The sequence below is a fragment of the Halichoerus grypus genome, chromosome 11 (assembly GCF_964656455.1).
Source record: "Halichoerus grypus chromosome 11, mHalGry1.hap1.1, whole genome shotgun sequence".
Classification (NCBI taxonomy): Eukaryota; Metazoa; Chordata; class Mammalia; order Carnivora; family Phocidae; genus Halichoerus; species Halichoerus grypus.
Window position 1 is genome coordinate 12,842,260 of NC_135722.1, and position 19,633 is coordinate 12,861,892.

Consider the following 19,633-nt stretch of genomic DNA (forward strand, 5'->3'; position numbering starts at 1 on the left):
ATCTATCTATCATCTATCTATCTATCTATCATCTATTATCTATCATCTATCTATCTTTATCTATTATCTGTCATCTATCTCTATTATCTATCATCTATCTATCATCTATCTATCTATCTATCATCTATCTATCTATCTATCATCTATCTATCTATCTATCATCTATCTGTCTATCTTTCTATCTATCTATCATCTATCTATCATCTATTATCTATCATCTATATATCTTTATCTATTATCTATCATCTATCTCTATTATCTATCATCTATCTGTCTATCTATCTATCTATCTATCTATCTATCTATCTATCTATCTATTTATCTATCATCTGTCTATGCTAGGGTGGGAGCCTTTGAATCCCTGCCAATTTGTCTCCTGCCTGGCCCTTGTCAGTGCCCAGAACCGTGACGCTGGGAGCTGTATAATTTGGCAACATGTCTGCTGCCTCACAGGCTCTCCATGGATACTATTGGTTGCCCAAACTGCCCCTCACTCAGGTGCTGCATGTTTGTCCGATGGTCCTCAGGACAACCAGGCTGTTAGCTTCCCATACTTCTGTTCTCTCAAACTTCCCTCCCTTTCCCTCCTGTCTAGTCACGTCATGCCTGAGTCGGTCTGAACCAGGATCTGGGAGATGGGAAAAGCACCAACATTCATTCGGAGACAATTCTGCTGAGGGACTGCAACCTTGTTTCTGGAGTCGGACTGACGCTGCAATTTTCTTGCTGAGTATCTTTGGTAAAGTTACTTATGTGTCTGTTTCCTTATCTATGAAATGGGGGGAAATAATATTACTTAACTCAGAGGGTCGTTGAGAAGATTAAATGAGCTAGTCCAGATGAAGTGAATAGATAATACATCTTAGCTGTAATAATAAAAACATGTATTCTTCGAATTCAAATCTGTCTCTAAAGCTTCTGCTTTCCCACTCTATCCCACACATTACAAAAGTATTCCTTGATGGAAAGCCAATCTGAGCAGATTAAGTTTGATTTTTCTTTTTATTCTCCTAAATTCACAGGGGATATTGGAGAAGGGTATTTTTAGGAGGCCTTACTGAGAAGCATAGCAGGTGGCCAGATGGTAATGACAGGAAGCATGGTCCCTTCCGTCTGTAAGAACAGCTGAGTGGCATTCAGGTGTGTAACAAAATAAACTACATTTCTAGAGATATCCTACTAGGTCCTGGTAGAAGAGGAGTCACTGTGGAATCTTGCCAGAGAGTGTACAGTCTGGGAAGATTGCAAAACCAGACCCCTGTTCCCAGTCCTGTCCCCTAAGCAGTCCTTTCCCTGCATGGTGCGGACATGGTGTGGACATGGTGCGGACATCTGGTTTACCACAGGCCTCTCTTTCAAGGCACTCTTCCAGAGGACGATGGTCAGGTCATACTCTGATGATGTTCTGTGACTTGTGTTCACAATGTCGACTCCTTCTCATTAACTGAACCACAGGCATTGCTAGACAATCAAATTATGCCACTGGTGATGCTATCTCTGTGGGGAAGGAAATCCCCTTGGCTCCAGAGCTTCTCCTGGGGGTTTCATTTGTCTGCTTTTGTTTTATTTGATTTCATTTTTTTTTTTTTTTGAGAGGGTGAGGTGGCTAATAGGAGTTTTTCCATCTCTTAGCCACTCAGCATCCACTGCTTTTCTCAAGATCATTTCTCAAATTTTTGTGGTATAGGAACTGTCCATCCTTGTATGTGTGGGTTTTGATTGGGAAATGATTTCCAGTGCTCTCCTTTTGGTAGGGAAGCCAGGGAGGACCAGTCATTTCTTTCTCTACTCTTAGGAAAAACTAACCGTGGGTGTTATGTGTGACTCCAGACAAACAGAAACTCCTTCCCTCAGACTTTAAATACGTAGTCTCTGACTGAGGGGGGGCACATGGAAGTGGTTGGAGAACCTGCCCCCAAAGACTAAAAAAACTCAGGGGACTGGGTCTAAGTTGGGGTTCCCACAGCCTGCCCTCTCTCGGGGCTACTTTCTACTTTGATCCATTTACCCTAGAGTTTGTAAAGTTAATACCTTCACAGATCAGGTAAGTCCCTTAAATGTGTGAGGTGTTGGGGTCAAAGACTGGGGAGAAGGGTTGGGTTTGTGCGTAAAAGCCTGTCCTAAACAAAATGTTGTACATCCTGCATTTTGGAGTATAACTCGGCATCTGAGATGGCTAGTGTTCTTGTACTTGCTTGAAGCATTCCGTAAATAATGACATTCTATCACCCAGACTGTATGTCTTAGAATTCTTGTTCCCCAAAGGGGCCTCCAAATCCTTTGTCAGACTAGGGGACCTCATCTGGGGATCAGAAAATAGTCTCCTAGCGGAGGTAGCAGAGGCCTTTGAGGGCAGGGCTCTGAGCTGGGGGTGGAGCTGTGCTCAGGCCACCTGGCCCAGGTCCCCTCTCCTTGGCTCTGTGCAGGACACCAATCTGTGCTTGCCGAATGGCATGGTAAGCCCCTGTCACTGAGGCTGGGAAAGACATTGACCAACATGCCGAGTCACGGCGGTTTTCAAGAAGGAAATTCACGTCTCCTCCGTGTAACAATGTGAGCACCAGCAGGCCCAGGCTGATTCAATGGCCCTACGGCACTGGGACCTGGCACTTTCTTTCTTGTTGCTCTGCCGTCTTTAAAACGCACATCCCACCTTGGGACAAAGATAGCTGGTTTGGTTCCCAATGCCAGGTGCATCTTTCCAGAAAGCAGGAGTGGAGAGAAGGCAAAGATGCTTCTTTTCTTTGAGGGCCTGACCATGGCTTCACAGGGCCTTGGCCTCGATCCAAGCAGTTGGCCACAGCCAGCTGCCAGGAAGATTGGGAAAGATGGTTTTTAGCTGGGTGCCCAGAGAAGACATCTGCTTACAGAAGGGAGAATGGAGACTGGGGAGATAACCAGCAGTTTCTGCTCCAACACTCAAGTGCCTGCCCACCAGCCTTAATAACCCCTGCAAATTGCAGTTGCATTTGTAATTTAATCGTCCTACCCTCTGCTTGGAGCGAAACATCTAAGGCTGCCCTTTATGCTTTTCACGCAAAGGGAGGTTAAATGACTTGTCCAAGTTTCCATAGGAATCTTCAATGGTAGATCTTCAGGCACTAGGCAGGGAGGGGGAGGGGATCTTTTCTGCCTCTCTGTCTTCCCAGGGGAACTTCTTGGTCTCCACTGCTTATTCTCCTTTTCAACTGAGCTTGAGCGGAGACAATGAATCTCTCTTTAAGTGAAGGTGCCCTGAGCAGAGGCCACTGTCTTTTTTTTTTTTTTTTTTAAAGATTTATTTATCTATTTTTAGAAATGGGGGAAGGGCAGAAGGGGAGGGAGACAGAATCTCAAGCCGACTCCAGGCTGAGTGCAGAGCCCAATGTGGGGCTCGATCTCATGACCTGAGCCGAAATCAAGAGTTGGACGCTTTAACCGAATGAGACACCCAAACACCCGTAGACCGCTGTCTTTAAGAGTGAATGCTAAGAGAAGCCAACCACTGCTCCCCGCTGCAATCCCCCCCTTGCCGGTGTACAGTGGCATCTAACCTTCCTGTTCTCACTTCCTGTCCTTGTTTGTCCGGGCCATACCAAGGTGGGCCAGGTGTGGCCATCTGAGGACTTCCCACAGGTTGGGCTGGGCACATGGCATTTTGTCTGAAGAATTGAAACTGGGTGACATTGGAGCTCAGTTAGTTGATGGTGACTTGAAACAAGAGGTTACATAGAATTAGGGTCAGAGTTCCCGCCATGACAAACCAAAACTGCAAGTAAGCCAAAGGTTTGGGGGCACAGATGAGCCCTAAGTAACCCCCCAAATTGTTCTTCTCCAAGCTGGTGGAGTGCATGGGCAGAGAGAAGGTGGAGAGAGATGGAGAGACATTGTGGGTCATTCCTGTTCCCCCTGCACGTGCCTTTATTGCCTGTTAGCCGACTCTCCCTTATTGTCTGTTCCTGTGTGTCAGTCTGGTCAGTATAGTGCAGGAGCTGGGAGTGTCAGCTCTGCACTCAGAGAGCTCTCTGCCCCTAATACTGTGACTATGGGCAAGTAACTGAGCCAGGTCAAGCCTCAATTTGCTAATCTGCAAATGGGGATTCTTCCAGTGTCTACTTCCTAGGGCAGCTTGAGGGTAATACAAGTGACAAGTGCTGAAGTTAGCTTAGAAACGTATTTTCCTCCTTTTCTGCCTCCCCCTCCCTCCCTCCCGCCTTCCCTTCCCCCATCCCCTCCCTCCCTCCTTCCTTCCTCCCACCCAAAGATTCAGGACAAAGGGTAAGGCATCTGAGATGCCTGGCCCATCTCTTTCCTACAACTCCCTTTGACTCCATTCTCTCTTGAGGTATGAGCTCTTTCAGTGAGTTAATTAATGGAGTGATTTGTTTAACTTGATTAAGTTCCTCCCAGAGCCCCTAGCCCACTTCACTTCTTTTTGTGGGTGGGGAAACTGAGGCCCTGGGAGTTAAGCCAGCTGCCCAGTCGAGTGGGAGCAGTGTGGGTGTGCATACCCCTCCACCCTTGTGGGATGCTCCCTCCCCTTCCTTTTCCTCCATCAGGGAAAACCTGGGCATGGTGTGCTTGAGAAGCTTTCCAGAAGGCTGCACTGATGAATTTCTATGCCTTCTCACATGAGGAGCTGGGACCTTCTGACCTCAATATGCAAAGAGAGGCTAAACGTGCAAATTGGCAGCACTCAGGTTCACAGAAATAGCTCAGCCAAGCTGCTCCTCCTCCCCTGTCCCCCAGCCTCCTTTCCCTCATCTTCTGGGTCCTCCATTCCAGGCCTGCCTTACCTGCCTCTCTCCTCCCACCCTTTCCCTCATTTGTTCTCCTTTCTTTTCCCTCCCATGTGCCCAGCCTCCCTTTCTGCACTTCCTTCCCACCTTCTTGCCTTCCCTGCTTTCCTGACCAGGCTGTAGATGGACAGACAGGCTGCACCCCTCACCACGCATCCACAGACTGGAATGACAAGGGGCTTATTAGGGAATTATTTCGAGGTTTTCCAAAGCCCTGCGGATCCTTGGGTGCTTGGGTAGAAGGTGTAGGGATGGAGGGAGGCCTAAGACACAGTGGCCATGCTGTGGGTTCTGGAACCACACTGCCAGGATTCAAACCCCAGCCCTGCCTGGGGCAAGTAACCCCGCCCCTCTGGGTCTCGGCTCCTTCGTGTGGAGAAAGTCAACAATGCCTTCTATCTTACTGGGTTGCTAGGAGGGCCGCACGAGTTCATGCAGATACCTAGCTTGGAGAAATCCAGCCATGATCACTAGCTTTGAGTCCTGAAAACCATGTGAGGTACCAAGGCAACACCTGGGCATAAGTGGGCCAGTGGATGTGAGACCATCTGGGAAAGGCCCCATGACTGAGTACAACAGGTGACAGGTGGGGTGACCCAGTGGGGTAAGCACACGCTCAGACCTGCCTTGGAGTCCCGGCTCTGTCCTTTTGTAGCTGTGTGACCCAGGTCCTGTGGAAGGACATTTCTAGGTCTCAGAACTCACACCTGTACACCGCAGATGCAGAAGCCCTGGTTTTGTGACTCAGGCTTGTGACTTCTCTGTGAAAATGAACGCACGGGGCTTTGCACAGAGCTTGGTGGATATTCTGATGTAATAACTATGATCGCTAACGTCCGTTGCCCACTAACCGTGCATTAGGGATGGTGTCGAGTGCTTTGTGTGGATTAGCTAATGATATGCTCACAATAATCCTATGAGCAGCCGCTACTACCGCCCTCACGCCCATTTTACATATGAGGCTTACAGGAGTTAAGGAACTGGTCCAAAGTTGCACAGTGAGGAGGTAGGATAGCCAGGACTTGGACTCAGGGCTTTGGCCTCCAGGGCCCACCAACGTGACATGGCATTGTATTGCCTCTGAGCTCGAACACACGATGGGCTCCTCTTAATGTCAGAAGAGGAACTGCTGACTTGCTGCTGAGGTCAGAGCTGGAGAGATGACTCCCAGCAGGAGAAACCAGGGATGCCTTCCTGGAGGCATGACACCAGACCAGGCTACAAGGATGAGTAGGGTTTGGCACAGGGAGATACGGCCAGGGATAGCCTCCCTCCCAGGCCAAGAGGACAGCTTGTGCAAAGGCACAGAAGTAGGGAAGTGCCAGAAATGTTCTTCCTCCAGAGTCACTGGACTACATGGGAGCCGGGGCTGCCAACACACATTTTTTGTGTCCAAATCCAACAACTGCCAAAGAAGAGGGCCTGATGGACACTTGTAAAAGGGCAGTGGATGGGACCGGCAGTCAGGGGCCCCAGTGGGAGTGTTTCTAAATCAGGGTTTCTCCATCTCGGCACCACGGACCTTCTGGGTCAGAGGAGTTTTGTGGCAGAGGGCTGTGCTGTGCATTGTAGGAGGATGAGCTGCCTTCTCACCACCCCTCCTCTGGAGCTGGGACGGCCAGCAACGCCTCCTGACATCGCCAGATGTTCCCTGAGGGGCAAGATCGCCCTGGTTAACAACTACCATCCTAAGTGTAGGTGGGGGCAGAGTGTGGAGCATGGGCGGGGGGGCGGCAGGGCAGGACACTGGGGGCCTCATACCAGCGAGTTCGTGCTGTGTGATTGAGGACAAAGCATTTCCCCTTTCTGGGTGTCTGAAAAGTAAGGTGGGCCGATGGGCCCCAGAGGTGTGATCAGCAGCTCCACCTGCCTGTTGCAGCTTCGCTATGCGGCTCGGTGGCATCTGCGCCTTCTCTGAGCCTCTTGTCCCCACCGGGCAAGCTGGCAGCAGTCGGTTCTCTGTCCTGCTCAGGGCCGGGCTCGCCGCTGCCTCCCAGAGCAGGTGTGTGAAGGGCTCTTGCCGTCACTTTGCACAGCAACACCCGGGTGACATCCCTAATTATAGTCAGGAAGAGTGGGTCTCAGGAGGTGGATACGGCTCGGGAGGTGGGGACAAAGTGTTCTCGGGTGTGAGAACATGATTAGCACCGGAAAGCGGGCCAAGTGGGGCTGCTGACGTCATTTCCTGAGGTCCTAACGGAAGAAGGTGGACCCTCCCATTGCTTTTAGAGGAAACTCGTTTCTCGCCTTCACCTTTTGTCCTGGGAACCTGGCAAATGTTCCAGGTGAGGGGAAGGCCATCATGGACTTCATTTGGCTTTGGAATTTAGAATCATGGCAGACAGTTGCGGGGTGGGGGTGCTGAGAGTTTCCTCCCCTATTATTGGGAGCTGCTTCACTGTGCGGAAAAGGTGGGGGATCCCCTGTAGGCCAACTGGGGGCAGACTTTGTGAGCTCAGGCCGTAGGTCTCAGCTCCAGCCCCTGTGGGATGTCAGCACTGAGAGCCTCTCCCCGACAGGACTGCTGGGGTGACCCCGGCTCATGGCAGGTACAGCTGCGGGACTTCATGCAGGGGCCTCCTCATGCCTGCAGTGGGGAAACCGGAGTAGCCAGGCTTTGTCATGCGCTGTCCTTGGCCTCCAGTGATCCTGGGAGGGAGGTGTTCTCAAGCCTGGTGTCACAGATGAAGGTCAGGGAGGTTGGAGCCATTTGCCCAACATCTCTTGGTATGAGGCAGAGAAATGGTTTAAGCTCCGGAGGAGGATTCCAAGGCGCCCATCCTGGTTTGTGTGGAAAGACTCAGAAACTCCCCGTTCTGGAATCTGAGGGTGGGCTCCTCGCTCCCTCAGCCTGTCCCTGTCTGGGAGTCTGGAACACAACTTCTGAGTCTGCTGTTTCCTGTAGGACTCTTATCAAGAAGACAAAAAAGAACAGTCGTGTGGGTGAGGGATGAGCAGATAAGGGGGCAGTGATGGAGAGAGGGACATTTGATAAGGGGCTGGGGGACCCAGAGGGGCTGGCAGGCTGGGGGACAAGGGGGAGATAAGGGGATTGGGGAGATGAAAGGGGACACATTCTGGGAGCCCGTGATAGAGGGGACGGGCAGATAAGGGGCAGGGTGAGGGTGGCCCATGGGGAATGGGGCGTGGACATTAAGGGGAGAAGGAGGAGATAAGAGGCCAGAGAGGGGTAGAGGAGGCACACTCAGAGGCGGGCCTGTGCTGGTGTGGTTCTGGGGCTGATGGGGGGCCTGTGTGCAGGCTCCTGCCCCATCTCTTTCTCTTCATTCTCCAATGGAGCCCTGGCTTTTCCCAGCGCGTGATTCTCTCATTAATCTGTGGGATACAGATATCATGGTGGAGGAGGTGGGGCTCCAAGAGGCCTGGCTGGGTCCTTCCTTAGTGAAGGCTCTGGAGAGACTTCCTCCTGCCCCCTCTATCCACGGGGGAGTTCCCCCCCACTCAGAACTAACTTCCCTCCCTCTCTTCCTTCCTTCCTTCCTTCGCTGCTTCCTCCTTCCCTCCCTCCCTCCTTCGTTCCTTCCTTCCTTCACTGCTTCTTCCTTCCCTCCCTCCTTCCTTCCTTCCTTTGCTCCCTCCCTTCCTCCCTTCCTTTGCTCCTTCCTCCTTCCCTCCTTTCCTTCCTCCTTCCCTCCCTCCCTTCCTTCCTTCCTTCCTCCCTCCTTCCTTCCCTCCCTCCCTTCCATCCTTCCTTCCCTCCCTTCCTCCCTCCCTCCCTTCCTTCCTTCCTTCCTTCCTTCCTTCCTTCCTCCCTTCCTTCCTCCCTCCCTCCCACCTTCCCTCCCTCCCTTCCATCCTTCCTTCCCTCCCTTCCTCCCTCCCTCCCACCTTCCCTCCCTCCCTTCCATCCTTCCTTCCCTCCCTTCCTCCCTCCCTCCCTCCCTTCCTTCCTTCCTTCCTTCCTTCCTTCCTTTCTTCCTTCCTCCCTCCCTCCCTCCTTCCCTCCCACCCTTCCATCCTTCCTTCCTTCCTCCCTCCCTCCCACCTTCCCTCCCTCCCTTCCATCCTTCCTTCCCTCCCTTCCTCCCTCCCTTCCTTCCTTCCTTCCTTCCTTCCTTCCTTCCTTCCTTCCTCCCTCCCTCCCTCCTTCCCTCCCTCCCTTCTATCCTTCTTTCCTTCCTCCCTCCCGTCTTCCCTTCCCCCCCCCCTTCCATTCTTCTCACTTCCTCCACTCAGCGCTCACACTGCTAAATTCTGGTCCAAGTTCTGGGGACACAGTAAAGTTTGCTGTACATTCTGGCAGGTAGAGACTGAATATTAACAATCAAATAGACAAATAAGGAGGCCTAACTGTCATGAAGAAAATCGAGTTGTGTCAGGGGACAAGGTTGGCTTGGAACTGGTTATGCTGGGTTGGCTGGTCAGAGCAGGTGTTTTTTGAAGGTGACCTGGGAGCTGGGACCTAATAATGAGAAGGAAGGCACCCTGAGAGCCTGTGAGAGAGAGCCCTGTAGGAAGAAGGGACAGCAAACTCACAGGCCCTGATGTGGGAGTGTGCTTGTCTTGTGAGGCTGGAGAGGTGGAGAGGCTAGAGTGTGCAGAACTCAGAGTCCAAATTCTATTCCAAGTATAAGGAAAAAGCCTGTTGGAACATCATTGTGACCTTGGGGAAATCCATTCCCCTGTCTGGGCTTCCGTGCTGTTTGTGAACTAGGAGGAGACTCAGGAATCCCTAAGGTGCACAGACATTTGAGCAGAGTCAATGAGGGGCACCTGTGAGACTCGGACCCCCTTTTCACTCTGGATTTTACCATGCATGGCAGCACCCAGGTGCGTGAGTTCAAATCTTGACCTCACCATTTAATTTGTGTGTGACTTTCAGCAAGTGGCTTAACTTCCCTGAACTTCTAATGTCGTCATTTGTAAAACTGGAAAAATAATAGGACTCACCTTATGAGGCTGTTATTGGGGAGGCAATGGGATAATCATGTAAAGGATTTAACTCAGCTTCTGATGCACCATACAATATTATCACTGGTGCCAAGGACACCCTAATCCTGACCTTGAGGTTAGACCCATCTCCTGAGCATTGACCCAAATGTCCAGCTACTGATTGATCATTTCTTCCTGGAAACTGATGTCACGTTGGCACATTCAGCTAAATGTGATCAAAATCACTCACCATCCCCCTCACTCCCCATTTTCTCCCTTGTCCTGTTTTCTCCTCATGGGTCCCTTATCTTGGTTCATGGCACCGTGAGTCTCGCAGACACTCATGCTCAATCTCAGTTATCTTGGCCTTCTTTCCCCACATCCAATCAATCGTCAAGCCCTATCTCTCGGACTCTCATCCTTCCCCTCATTTTCATTCCTAATGTTTCCCTTCAGGCTTTCCTTCCCCTCACCTAGACTATAGGATAATCTCAGAACTGGGTTCCTGCTTTGTTTCTTCCTCCCCGTCCCCATTTCTGCCATCCATCACCACCGCTCTTCAAACACTGTCGCCCGTGTGACCTTAATGTATATCTCCATGCAGGTCACTTCTCTGCTTAAAAGTCTCTGTATCTCCCCATCCACTCAAGGCCCCAGGAGAAAACCTATGGCCCCAGGCTGCCTTCCAAATCTTTCCTGATTTGATTCAAACTTACTCTTCCAGGGCGTTTCCATCGTCCTCCCCTAACACACATTATACCTTAATAGCACCTGTTTGCTCAACCATCTTTGAGCGCAGCTCACTTCTAGAGAAACTCAGTTTAAGTTTCCCCTCTTTGCTGAGAATCTACCCACACTCTGGTGATGTTCTTTCAAGTTCATCCATGCTTACAATTTGAATCAGAACCTCACTACTCTGTGGAGCCTCCTCACGTGTCCACGCCCTGCTGCCCTGCCAGGTTCTGGCTCTCTTTCCCCCATGCTTTCTATTACCTTTTCCAAAAAACCCCTGCAGTTCTCTTGAATTCTTATGTCTCCATTCTTCTCCCCTTCTAGGCTTGCGAATTCCCCAAAGATGGGAAGTCTGTCTTGGTCATCTTTATATTGTTGCCTAGATGTAGCAAATGGTTAAAGAAGTCTGCTAAGTCTCTCAATGTACTATAGCTAAAACGGGATTCTTGATTGTACCCCCCACCCCCCGACCTCTCTGTCGTTACCCTGAGCGGTTCTGTTCTTTCTCCAGTCTTCCTCTTTGTGGTAGATGGAACTGCCATCCACCCAGTTGCTCAAGCTCCGTACTTAAGTCTCAGCCTTGATTTTTCTCCTTCTCTTCCCCCATCCTAATCTAGTCCATCACCAAGTTAGCTCTATCTCCAAAATCCATTCAAATTTGTACACTTCCCTTCACCTACCCTGCCCCCTCTCTTCCCTGGACAGCTGCAATGAGTCCCAAGTGATCTCCTTGCATCTGTTCTTGCTGCCTCGCACTCTGTTCTCCTCACTGAGGTGACAGTGTTATTTAAAAAGGTACATCACATTATATCACTAACTGACTTGAAACCCTTTGATGGTTTCCTATCATGTGGAGTAATACATAGACATCTTATTCTGGTTTACAGAGCCTAGCACACTTACCTTTTCTAATCACATATCACACTACTTTCCCTGGTACCCATATCACATCTCCAGCCACAGTGACCTTTTATCCAATATACTAAGCTTGTTCCTGCCGCAGGGCCTTTGCACTGTTAGCTCTACCCACACTACTATTTTTCCTGATCTTCATGTCTCATATTACAACTTCAATTTTAACTTAAATATTACTTCTTTAATCTGAATTACCTACCCAATCATTCTATCATACTGCTCTACTGCTGCATTGTACTTATCACTCTCTGATTAATTATTATTATTATGTTTTATTCTGGTTGTTTCCATTCTGCTAGAAATAAACTCTATGAGATTAGGGGCTTTAGTCTTAGTTATCACTGTATCCCTAGAGCCTAAGGATATAGTGCTTTGCACATGATAAGAATTTATTGAACAAATAGGAATAATAATAATTATTACTGTTACTCTAGTGAATTGTGTATCTATTACCAGCTGCTATACAGTGGGGAAAAAATGGGGATAATAATATTGATCTCATAGGACTTTGTGAGGATTAGAGATGATTCATGTAGAGTGTTTGGAATGCTATACTTTTTATTATCACTTTTTTGACCAATGTCTAAGGCTGAGCAGGCCTGGAATGCAGGTCTCACTGCCTTTAATACCTGGACTCCTCCCACTCTGTGGAAAAATCGGTAATACTCTGATCTATTTCGTCTGATATTAATATAGTCACAGAAGATTTTGTTATATTTAGTGTTTGCATTGTATCTCTTTTTCATCTGTTTCTTTTAAAACTATATGTGCTTGTATTTCAAGCACACATCTTATAGTCAGCATATAGTTGGATTTTGCTATTTTGCTGATCTGTCAATATTTACTTCTTAACTGGCAGGCAGTTTTTGGTTGATTTTTTTAAAAGCTATATTTTTAAAGTAATTTTATTAGTGGCTAATTAAAGATTAATACTAACTTAATTTTGGGAAAATAGAAAACATTTTTCTCCAGTATAACTCCACAGACTTCTCCTCCTTTGTGCTATTTCCATATATATGACATTTATATATGTTGTAATCCGACATTTCAATGTGTCATAATTACTGCTCCACATAATCTTATGTCTTTTAAAGAAGTTAAAAGAAAAAAAGAGAAAAATAGATGTATACTGTCTTTTGTATTTGCCCAGTATTTAGTTTTTCGTACTTTTTTTTTTAAATTTTTGTTGCTATTAATTTTGTGGATTTTTTTAAAAAAAGATTTCATTTATTTATTTGTCAGAGAGAGAGAGAGCGAGAGAGAGAGAGAGAGAGAGAGACAAATGAGGTGATTTTTCTGGCTTGAGAGGGGTCAGGAAAGGCTTCATGGTGTTGGTGACATTTGACTTAGATCAGAAATGGAACAGAGGAGAGGTCTTTTGAAAATGGCTCTTCTGGGTGGAGAGAACAGGTGGACAGATACAGACAAGGGCCTGGGTGGGGAATAGAAGCTGGCTTGAGCATTTTGCGTGTGAGGCAGAGCATGGATAAGAAACTGGCACAGCAGGCTGAGACCAGGTGGCAGTGGTAAGTGCCAGTTCCAGGAAATGAACAAGGACTGAGGACTTTCGTGAGATTTCTTTTTGTCATGGGTCTGTTGTAAGATTCAAAGGACTGGATTCATAGAATAGAGGTACTTCCCAGAGGAAAACCTCTTATATTGAGAGCAAAGCTTGATAAATTTGTAGAAACTCCCTTCCCTTTCCTCCTGCTTGTGTTATTTGGGTCCATTTCTTTCATCTGTCTCAGTTCACTGTTCTACGGTGTCTGGGCTGAGGCTGACCACGGGCCCACACTGCCTCCCTGTGCTGAGTTTGTGCATAGCACTCAGCGAAGCCGCTCCCCAAGGCTGCAGTGGACGTGAGCTCGGGGGTCAGTCCTGGTCCAGAGGCTCACCACTGTCATTCACTCAGCTTTTCAGATGGGCAGTCTGGCTTCATTAGCAAGGATGTCAGGATGGGCACTCATGTTCCTTTCACACAGAGTCACATGGAGGGGAGAGGAGAGGATCTATCTTGAGGACGGACCTCTACTTGCCTCCTGGGCTTTAGGCAAGGGACAGAGGCCTCGGCCTGCTCCTGTTGGCATCCTGACCTCGTGGCATGGTGCGCCTTAAGTTATGGTTACTTTTTTGACCAAGGGTAGTGATATTTTTTCTATCTTTTTTGACTTCACATTCCTTTCTAATTGTAATGAGAATTTCTGAATTAGTTTCTCGGTCTTTGGGAGGACTTCCTATGAGCAGAGCAGGACAACAAAGATAGGTCAAAACCATCCCTAGCACATAGGGGATGCATCCTCACTCCAACACATAACGTTCCATGTCTTCACCTGGACTTCAAGGCCCATCAAGATCTGGCTGTACTTTTCTTTCTGGTCTCAACCCTGACACGTCCCCTCTATGCATCACATGCTTCAATCAGAAAGCACTCCAAATCTCTGCCTGGAATACCTTTGTCCAATCTTTTTTCTGGCCCACGCCCTCCTTCTAGAGAGCCCCTGCATACCCATCCAGACTCAGACCAAATACACCACCTCTGCAAGTGTTTCCTGAGCCTGAAGTCAGCCATCTTCCCTGGAGTCCAGTGATTCATACATATCTCATCTCAATCTCCTTGCCTATGATGGTGGGCTGGCGTATTGAAGGCTCTCAGGGAATGTTTGTGGGTGAGTGCATACACTGTCCCACACCCATGATGTGGAAGGTGGTTAAAATGGTGGATAGATAGTGACTTGACAAAGCGAAAGTTTAGAGAGAAGGAAGCGGCAAAAGAGCAGGTTCATGAAGAGGTCTTAAATCCCTAGTGTGCCCCTGCCCTCCCAACACCAAGGAAGAGAGAGAGCCACTCCTTTCCCTCCGGTTGTCATCCTGGGTTTCCTGCCTAGCTCCAGGCCCTCCATGTCAAGTTCACACCTGTAACTTCACTAACTCTGCCCACCTCCAACCTGGGCTTGACTTTGGCAGCCAAGTGCCCTGGATCAGGGTGAGAGCCCCTTGACTATGTTTTCACTGAGGCCCAAAGACCAGGTTCAAATCTGGGATCCACAATTTACTGGCACGGGGTCTTAGGCAAATCTCTCTACTTCTTGGAGCCTCGGGTTCCTGAATTGTGAAATCAACGTGGAGGCAGGTATAAAAAATCATACCTGACAATGGATATGAAAATGCCTCCTGGAAATGCTGGAGATAATCATTATGATGGTAACTGATAAGAAGAAATGCATGGAATTTTGCTCTTCCCTGCATTCTTTCCTGAAAGCTGAAGCCAAAAGAAAGTCAGAATCTAAGGATGGACAAATATCACAGCCAACGTGCTGAGTCATTCTGAAGAAATGAAGCAAAATCTTTGGAGCTTTTTATCCGCTCTTAACAGGAAACAGAGTGAACTAGACTCTGACTCCGTGGGACTCCTGCTCTTCATGCATCCCTAAAAGCAGGGCAGCCTAATGATATAGAGTATGGGTTTGGAGTCACATGACCTGGATTCAAATCCCATCTCTGCCAACTGGGTAGACTTGCTTAAGCAAAACTTGCTTAGTCTCTTTGTGCCTCAATGTCTTTGAAGTAATATAATGGTACTTCTCTGTTCTGTTTGTTGCAACGAGATGCCATGACCCCGCAAAGCCATCCGAAGAGTGGCTGGCACACAGTAAACGTCAGCTTTGAGCATTTCCTCTGTTAGCCTCCTGCCCATGGGGGTTTGACAGTTTTGCTTTCGCTCTTGTCTTGAATAAAATAATGAGGCTCAATAATGACCAGGCAGAGGGCAAGGAAAAACATTTAATGAAAGATTGGCTCCTAAGGGACGATAGAAAGGATCTTATCAACTCTCTAGTCCAATTCCTTCATCTTAAAAATGAAGCCCAAGGTGGAAATATTTTCCCTGAGATTACATAACAAATTTAGTTCACTTTATTGGCTTGTTTCCCATGCTGATTATACTGCTTGCATTATCCACATTTCTGTGGATCAGTGGGTGAATAAGAAGTAGCTCTTGCCTCTGCAAGCTATTTTCCAATGTGTATGACATGCAAAATGAGGTTATCATGGTCACAATTTAACCCCCGAAATGCTGGATTAAATGAAATGAAACGGTTTTTTTTTTTCCTTTTTTTTCTGTGCTCTTCTCCAGAAGGGACTTGCCCACGGGCAGTGTAGGACAGAAGTCTTTTTTCCCCTAGGAGTCCATCTTGTGGGATTTGTGCTCTGTGGCCTGTCCCGTAGAAAATTTGACATTAGCTAGAAGTTCACAGAGTACTGGGGCAGGGTGATACGTGAAGACAGATTTACGAGAATGTCACTGGTCATGAGGCAGACATGGGATGTGCTCGGGGGGACCTACCTTGAGGACAGAAAGCTCTTCCCTCTGCCTTGTGCTTTATGTAGATGAAATCTCCTTCTAAGGACCACTCAAGAGCAGTATTAATCAATGCCTAAGAACACATTGTTTATGAAAAACAGTCTTGTAACCAAGGTGTTGAAGAAAGAAGAGACAAGAGAAAGACAACCAGACTGAGGCAATGACGAAGACAGAACAGGATGCCTGCTACCACTGACGAAATGTCTGCTGTGTGCCCAGCCTCCTATTAAGGAATTCAATTCTCCTATCAACGCTTTGAGGTAAGGACTATTCATACCCCCATTTTACAGGTGAGGAAATGGACACAGGTGTTTCAGTGACTTGTCCAAATTCGTCTAGCAAGCAGTTAGAGGAGCTGATGTTTGGATCTAAGAAACTGGCTCCAGTCTGGGGTTGGCATCTAGACAGGGATAGGGACTACCAAGATGTAGGACAAGTTATGAGGGAGTTGTGCCTGTGTAGCATTCTGATCTGCCATGTGGTCCCTAGCATTGGGATGGAGGGGCTCAGCTTGGGGTGGGTGGTCCCTCCTGCTCGTGTCTATCTTCCTTTACTCTAGGGATTTTCTCAGATACCACCTTCTCCATGTTTACTGCCTTTTCTATGCTCAGGATTTTGTTTACACTTGCCTGTGGTGCTTCCCATGTTGTACCTTGTTTCCACATTATTGGAATAGATCTATGGATGCCCTCTAATAAGTCATACTTGCTGGAAGGCAGAGACAAGTTCTTACTCTTGTCCTAAAATTGACAGCCTCAGGACTTTGCTCAGTTGTTACTATTAAATGAATAAATGAATTTAATTCAGAACCACTGAGTAACACTTAAAAACCTCTCCAGAAGTGGAAATACCATATGTGGAAGTCATTTAGTGCTGTTCACAAACATTTCCATGGTCCCACTTTCCAGGCACATGATAAATACTGTTCTTTTACCTTCTATGACACTGGATATGGCCATGTAATCTGCTTTGGAAAATTAAATGAGCAGAAAGGATATGAATGTTACTTCTGGGGAATAGATTTAAAAGTCGGTGTACCTACACCTGAAACTAATGTAACACTGTGTGTCAATTATACTTCAATTAAAAAAAAAGCCAGTGTATCCTCCATCATATTCTTTCTCAGTCATGATGATGGCAGTATTTCAGGTGGTGGCTGCTCCACCAGCCAGAGTCCCAGAGTGGCTTGAAGCAGCAGTCCCAGAGGACCCACAAAGGACTTGTAGCACAGTTGAGCAGTGAATCTTTGTGATTTGAAGCTGTGGGGATTTTAACACTGTTTGTTTTTGCAGCATAACCTCGCTCATCCTGACTGATGCACCATAGAAGATCTTCTGGAAGACAATTTTGAAGATGAACATCACTCTGGCCAAAGAGAGAGAACAGAGAGGAAATAGGAACCTTGAATTAGAGGCAAAGCTCTGTTATTATCAGTTCAGAATCCAGTCTTAAGAATAGCAGAGGGGCTGAAAGGGAGCCATATGTGTTGAGAGCCAGAGAGATGCTGACCAGAACTGGAAGGGCCATTTGGTCCATAAGCCATAGCTAGGGAGGTGGTGAGGAGCGGGGCTTGTGGATGACATGTGAAGGTCTGGGTGGATGGTGGGGTGCCTAGGTCACATGCGGCCCATCTTCAGTTCTGCTCATACAGTGTTTTGAAAATTTTCAATAATTGCTATTATTTAAAAGTCCAGATTACTGACCTCTCTGGAAAAATCAGAAAATCTGGGCAATGTGGTATGCATTACACAGTGTGTTCGACATAGTGTACATGCTCTAGGTCCCTACTGCTCATTTGTTTCTCTACCTGCCCGATTCCTGGAGGCATTGGAATTGGAGACCCCCATATGATCTACATATACAGATCTACGTATATAGATTTCTACATCTACATAGGTGATCTACATATATAGACACCTAATCTCAACCTACATTATGTCTATTAAATGTTATTAGAGGCAAAGCAGTGCACTCCCCTCCTCCAGATTTTGATAGCAGTTGCTCTTCCCAGCACTAATATAGGATTGTCTTAGGGTTTCAAGGCTGAGAGAACAAAGATGTGCAAGACGCTGACATAGCTTGCTGTGCACAAGAGAAGATGATTCTGGGTTGAGACTCAAGATAGGGGCATCGAAACCAGGAGCTTTTTTTTTTTTTTTTTTAAAGATTTTATTTTTATTTATTTATTCATGAGAGACAGAGAGAGAGAGAGAGGCAGAGGGAGAAGCAGGCTCCCCGCTGAGCAGGGAGCCCGATGCGGGACTCGATCCCAGGACCCTGGGATCATGACCTGAGCCGAAGGCAGACGTTTAACCATCTGAGCCACCCAGGCGCCCTCAGGAGCTTTTAAAAGTAAAAATAGCCTTGGGCCGACGAGATTGGGAAACTGTGGATTCTGGCTCTGTTTGCAAATTAGTCATGCCCATTTTCCCTTTCTGTAAACAGGCTAGATTGAGGGAAGATAAAGATGAAGGCTTTTTTTTTGCAAGCGAAAGTGAAAAGTGGGCAGAGAGGACTGCTGGGAGGTCTGAGCTTGGAGACAGTGGTAAAAAGGCTTCAGAGCAACTCTTTGGCGAGATGGTTTCGCTCAGCGGATGAAAGAAGATGTGGAACAAACACAGGGAGAACAAAGGCAGTAGAGGAAACCCAGGCAGGATCAGGAGATAAGTCAGGGGAAGAGGACAAAGGGAGCTAAATTTAAACAGGAGGGAAGAGATGCCTCAGCGGGGCCAGGAGCAATCTATAAATACCTTGAAGGCAACAAGCTCTGGAGAGAAAGGAAGGCTTATTCACTGTCTCCCCAGATGTAGGACAGAGTAGGGGCCAGCAGCAAGCTGAGAAGGCGTCAGGCTGCTGGACCCAGGGGAACAAGGCAAAGTCTGTGCTGTGGTAGGAACTGGGCAGTGAGTGGGACTGGCTCCCAGATGGCTGCTCAAAGTGGGACCCCCTCCACGTCCCCCCAACCCCACACCCCTCCCCTCCTCATGGGGGCTGCCTGGCTCTGGGTGCCTCAGAACCCACCAGCCCCCAGCATCTCTGCTGACCAGGAAAGAGTCCCCTTGGTGGAAAGAGATCCCCTTGGTTCTGGGTGCTAAGATCGACTGGTGGCCTTCCAAGTCACTTTCCTTCTTTAACTCCTGTCCTTCCTCTCTATAAAATGGGGATAATTGCTAGTAGCCTCATAGAGATAGTCTGAGGATCAAGTGAGCCTTTGTATGTTATGACAATGGAAGAAGTTTGCTCTGCCCGGTTGCCACTGGCCTTCGTGTTCCCAGACCCCACGGTTGAGCCCATCAGGGACACTGTTAAGGAGCAGGAAGGTCTTTCCCTTCCTTGTTCCTCTCCCTCACTTGTGCTCTCCCTTACTTTCTTCAAACATTCCTTGATGCACTGACACCCCCTGAGGCCCAGGAAATACACCTTAGTGCAAGGCAGAGTTCCCATCTTTAAGGAGTTAACGACTCAATGGGAAGAGGTGGGCATGAACTCAAATACCATCCTTTTGGTGTGGTATGTCACAGCAGAGGCAAGGGCTCAGCTGTCTGTGACCAGGGAGAGGTGTGGTCCAGGCAGGAGGAACAGTGCGTGCCCATGTGCTGAGCAAGGAACAGCACACTGCGTGTTAGGGAACAGCAGTAGCTCAGTGAGGGTGGTGGTATGGGCTGTGTCTCCTGTAGAGCTGTGTGAGGTGAGGTTGGAGTGGAGCTCAGGGCTGCACTGTAAAGGGGTCAGGGTCCTGTAGCCTGGGCCAAGGACCCTTGCCCTGTTGGTAGAGGGGATTCAGTGAAAGGTTTGGAGCAAGGAGTGCCAAGATGCCCTTTCCATTTTAGAAAGCCTTCACAGTAGTCAGTGTGGGTGAAGGACTTAGGACAGTGGTCTGAGCAGAGTACTGGCCACTCTTGATACACATTTGCCAAGGAGGACTTGAGAACCCCAAGTCCCTGGAACTTATGGA

General features: G+C 48.0%; 1 long non-coding RNA gene across 1 annotated transcript in view; it reads left to right on the plus strand.

The window, feature by feature from the left end:
- Positions 1–599: 599 nt before the first annotated feature.
- The window catches only part of LOC144379503 (uncharacterized), a 51,603-nt gene continuing 32,569 nt past the window's right edge, over positions 600–19,633 (plus strand). The window contains exon 1 of the long non-coding RNA XR_013442669.1: positions 600–739. This is a non-coding gene — a long non-coding RNA (uncharacterized LOC144379503). The remainder of the gene's footprint in view (positions 740–19,633) is intronic.